The following is a 5,523-nucleotide window of genomic DNA, read 5'->3' as shown; positions in this document are numbered from 1 at the left end:
GCAGAAGGTCTTCATCTGGACTAGGAATCTGGCTAACGAGGGAAAGTCCTGTCCCAAAGAACAGAATGGTTACACAAGTTCCCCAGACTGGAGTGAGCAGGCATTGCTGTCCGTATGACCGGTGATGACATCCATGTCTTGGGTCAGGGTCAGTTCTGCTGAGAGCAGTCTTCGGGCTGAAATCACCTGCCCTCGCGGCAGCAGAGCCTGAACGGAGGAAGTCAGCTGCAAAGTGCGATCTTCTGGCTGGCAGCTCTCTTCCTCTGCTGTGTGCATTGACGGTACCCATGCCATATTCCCACAGCTTCATTAAATGTTGACTGGACACAGTTCCAGTTCTTAGGTCAGGCAGAGTTTTGTCTCTGTTTCAGTTCAGTATTACCTTGTGAATCTTTGACAGGTTATAGGGAAAAATATTTCATTATGATCCGGGCTGTGCTGGCCAATGTGATAAATATTAGTCAAATTGTGTGTGTGTGTGTGTGTGTGTCAATGAAAAAAAGTGAAGTTCCTCCATTGCACCTGCCACATTGCAAGGGTCTTACTTAGCTTCACCTACACACAGGACATGAGGACAAGGACACAGAGCAGTTTATCTTCACAGATGGTGGTGTCGTGTGTAGCACCAGTCAGAGTTATGACATGCGTTTTACCAACTATGCGATCTTCATGTCTTTGGAAATACTCTGTTTATATTTCTAGATATAAGCTCACCAGCGAGGCGTGGTGAGGCACTCCTTTAATCCTAGCACCCTGGGGGCAGAGGAAGGCAAATCTCTGTAAGTTCAAGACCAAACTGTCTACAATGTGTGTTCCAGGATAGCCCGGAGTACACAGAGAAACCCTATCTCAAACAAAGAAATAAAAGAAATAAACAAACAAAATAACAAACAAAAAAAGGAATAAACACTAGCCAAAAAAGCTCATTAGTTTTCTGTGCATTATAACAACCACTAATTCAGAAATTTAAAACAATATACATATTACAATGCATAATAAATAAATAATAATACATTTACTGTTTTAAATGTCATTCTCAAAACTCTAAATGTGTCTCATTGGGTTAAAATTGCCCACAGGACTGTGTGCTTTGGTGGAAATTTTTTTAGTTGTTGTTGTTATTGTTTTCATGCTAGATTCTAGAAGCTTTGTGCATTCTCTGGTTCAACAGTTTGGTGCCAAGACTTGCCATGAAACTACCTCAGTTTCTTAAATTAAATTTCTTTCTTTCTTTCTTTCTTTCTTTCTTTCTTTCTTTCTTTCTTTCTTTCTTTCTTTCTTTCTTTCTTTCTTTTTTTTCACGGTTTCTCTGTAGCTTTGGACCCTGTCCTGGAACTAGCTCTTGTAGACCTCTTGATTTTGAACTCACAGAGTCCCGCCTGCTCCTGCCTCCCAAGTGCTGCGATTAAAGGTGTGTGCCACCACCGTCCCGGCTAAAGTTTTCTTACAGGTATAGATTGTATATTGAGCTTCTCCTCTTCGACCATTGGCCCTTTCTCCTATAAAGACTATAGAGCACTGAGTTTGTTATATAGCACTGCGTTTGCACAGAAATCCTGAGGTAATTGACAAGAAACTTTGATTCTACCTGCAACCTTAGCTCCCTACTTTCCCCCATGTAGCATAATTTATTCCCCAGTGTGAGGCATTTGGATGTGAGCATTTTTAGGCAAGAGAGTTTATTATTCTGTCTGTCATAATGACTCAATACTTTACAATGTACAATGATTTCCTTTAAGACAGAATCTACACTTAAAAATATAGAAGCTACATAAACACACTACAGATATTGTGCTTCTGTATAATTCTGATTAGTAATAGTGAAATAATATAAATCACTAATTAAAAATAAGATATTAATCACTTGCCCTTACTGTGCCAGATGCTATGTGCTTAGACCATAAGCTTTTAGTTCTATGTATCATGAATGCATGAGAGCAACATTACCTGTGTCTGAAGTTACAGCTTGCAATAAGTGGACAAACAGGAAAAATTCTTATTAGAAAAACTGTCTTCTTTGTGGCATGGTATCTTAGTCATCTGTGGGATCTCAGATTGTAATGTTTTTATCTACTTAGAAGATGAGATTAAATGTTTTCTATAGCCTGACTCATAAATATTTTCTTTCTGACTTAAGATAGCAGAAAAGATAAGGTTGCAAAACAACACCGAGCAACTGAGAAGTATTCCATATTTCTTGAAGATAAAACAAGACACGATGTCCCAGAACACTAAAAAGAGATGATCCAAGATACACTGTGACTGGACATAGTCATGAGTTTGGGTAAAAATAGGAAAATGGGCCAGCAATGGTGATAGAGCTCACTAGAAAGATCCAGTCTGAAAGAGATGAGCCCGTGAGACTGCTGAGCAGGTCATATCCAGCAATACTAAGGATCCGTGTTGAGTTCCAATAACCCACATAGTGGAAACCGAGAAGTGGTTCCTGAAGTTTGCTCTTCTGAATCACACACACAGACAGAGGTTTCAACACACACACACACACACACACATACACACACAAAACTACTGAAGGAATGCTCGTATTTCCAGTTGGGTTGGAATATTATTAATCCTGAACATGTTTAAACAGTGTTCCATCTCCCTGCCTTGTTTTAGTCGGATGGTTTAAAGGAGAATATGGGTGTCATGGGAAGAGCTGCCAGCCTGACAAAACCTACAGGACGGCAAGCAAATCAACCTTTGTACCTGGTGAGGCTGGCGAACAGATGAGACCTCCTGTGTGTGATGTCAGCCTGAGTGTTAAGCAATAGCTTTGAAGGCCATCCCGAAGAGTGAGTTGGAAAGAGGTTTTCCCTCCAGTGTGTTAGGAAAAAGGGAGGCTCTTTAAAGAAAGGAGCACTGGTCCAGGAACTCTGAGAAGGGACGTTGTTCAGATCTAGACTTATCTTAAAGGATATTCACTTGGAGAAACATATTCTAGCTGGATGGTGGTGGTACATACCTTTAATCCCAGCAGTTGGGAGGCAGAGGCAAGTGGATCTCTATAAATCTGAGGCCAGCCTGGTCTACAGAGTGAGTTCTAGGACAGCCAGGACAATTTCACAGAGAAACCCTGTCTTGAAAAACAAAACAAAATCCCCAAACCCCCAAATCAAACAAACAAAAAAGAGAAACCTATTCTTAAAAATCTTTGGGTTATGTCAGGTATGGTGGCTTGTGCCTTTAGTTTCAGCACTTGAGAGACAGACACAGAGGGATATCTGGGAGTTAGAGGCCACCCTGGCCTGCCCAGCAAGTTTCAGAATAAATAATCTAAACCAACACCAAAACAAATGAAATTCACTGGGCCTGTATCATGCTAAATTTGTTAACAAATGAGCTATGATGAATACCTTAAAATACTTTAATGCTAATAAATACATCCTTACTGTCAAAGATCTCTGGGTATAATTGAGACATTGTCACAAGAACTAAAATGTATATGTCTACATAACATATATGTAGACATAAATGGCATCTATTCAGGATGCCGTTTGTCTTTGCTACCGTCTTCGTCAAAGTTCTACTGTTATGAAGAGACATCACGATCTGAGCAACACTTATTTTTTTTTCTTTTGCCTCCCTACGTGGATTTATTTATTTATTTATTTTTAAAATTTATTTATTTATTAAAGATTTTTGTCTCTTCCCCACCACCGCCTCCCATATCCCTCCCCGTCCCCCAATCAACTCCCCCTCTCTCATCAGCCCTAAGAGCAGTCAGGGTTCCCTGCCCTGTGGGGAGTCCAAGGACCTCCCACCTCCTTCCAGGTCTATTAAGGTGAACATCCAAACAGCCTAGGCTCCCACAAAGCCAGTATGTGCTGTAGGATCCAAACCCAGTGCCATTGTTCTTGACTTCTCAGCAGTCCTCAATGTCCACTATGTTCAGTGAGTCCGGTATTATCCCATGCTTTTTCAGACCCAGTCCAGCTGGCCTTGGTGAGTTCCCGAAAGAATATCCCCATTGTCTCAGTATGTGGGTGCACCCCTCGCGGTCCTGAGTTCCTTGCTTGTGCTCTCTCTCCTTCTGCTCCTGGTTTGGACCTTGGGGTTGTAGTCTGGTGCTCCAATGTGGGTCTCTGTCTCTGTCTCCTTTCATCGCCTGATGAAGGTTAATATCCAGGAGGATGTCTATATGTTTTTCTTTGGGTTCACTTTCTTATTTAGCTTCTCTAGGATCACGAATTATAGGCTCAGTGTCCTTTATTTATGGCTAGAAACCAAATATGAGTGAGTACATACCATGTTCCTCTTTTTGGGTCTGGCTTACCTCACTCAGGATAGTGTTTTCTATTTCTGTCCATTTGAATGCAAACTTGTGCAACCACTTTGGAAAGCAGTGTGGCGGTTTCTTGGGAAATTCGGGATCAACCTACCCCTGGACCCAGCAATACCACTCTTGGGAATATACCCAAGAGATACCCTATCATACAACAAAAATATATGCGCAACTATGTTCATAGCAGCATTGTTTCTAATAGCCAGAACCTGGAAACAACCTAGATGCCCTTCAATGGAAGAATGGATGAAGAAAGTATGGAATATATACATATTAGAGTACTACTCAGCAGTAAAAAACAATGACTTCTTGGATTTTGCATGCAAATGGACAGAAATAGAAAACACTATCCTGAGTGAGGCTGAGCAACACTTATGAAGGAAAGTGTTCGTAATACTTTCATAGGGGCTTGCTTGCAATTTCAGAGGTTCAGTCCATTATGCTCTGGGCGGATAGCAAGGCAGCAGTCAGGCAGACATGATGCTGGAGAAGGAGCTGAGAGTTCTACATCCAAATCTTCAGACAACAGGAACAGAGAAAGCCTCTCGTCTTGGCTTGGGTCCTAGAAATTTCAAAGTCTAACCCCAATAACATACTTCCTCCAACAAGGCTACAGGTCCAAATCCTTAAAATAGAGCTACTTCCTGTGAAGCTATGGGGGCTGTTTTTGTTCAAACCACCACAGAAACTCTGCACCTGACAACCCAGCTCTGGGAGAAGGGCAGAGACAGGAGGATCCATGGGGCTTGGTGAGAGCCAGTGGTCTTAATTAGGGTTTCTATTGCTGTGATGAAACATCACGACCAAAGCCACTTAGGGAGGAAATAGTTTATTGACTTGCACTCCCACAGTGCTGTTCATCATTGTAGGAAATTAGGACAGGAATTCAATCAAGCAGGGCACGAACCTGGAGGCAGGAGCTGATGCAGAGACCATGGAGGGGTGCTGTTTACTGGTATGCTCAACTTGACTTGCTTACCCTGCTTTCTTAAAGAACCCAGAACCACCAGCCCAAGGATAGTGCCACCCACAATGGGGTGGGCCCTTTCCCTTCAATTTCTAATTAAGAAAATGATCTACAGGCTTGCATGCAGCCTGATTTTATGAAGCCATTTTTTCAGCTGAGGTGCCCTCCTCTCCAGTGATGTTAGCTTGTGTCGAGTTGACATAAAGCTACCCAGAACACCATCCTCACTACAGGTTCAGTGACTGACCATGTCTCAAGGAAATAAGACAGA

Source organism: Chionomys nivalis, chromosome 3 (genome assembly GCF_950005125.1).
Source record: "Chionomys nivalis chromosome 3, mChiNiv1.1, whole genome shotgun sequence".
NCBI classification, from domain to species: domain Eukaryota; kingdom Metazoa; phylum Chordata; class Mammalia; order Rodentia; family Cricetidae; genus Chionomys; species Chionomys nivalis.
The sequence above is the reverse complement of the archived record's forward strand: the minus strand, read 5'-3'. Positions refer to the sequence as shown.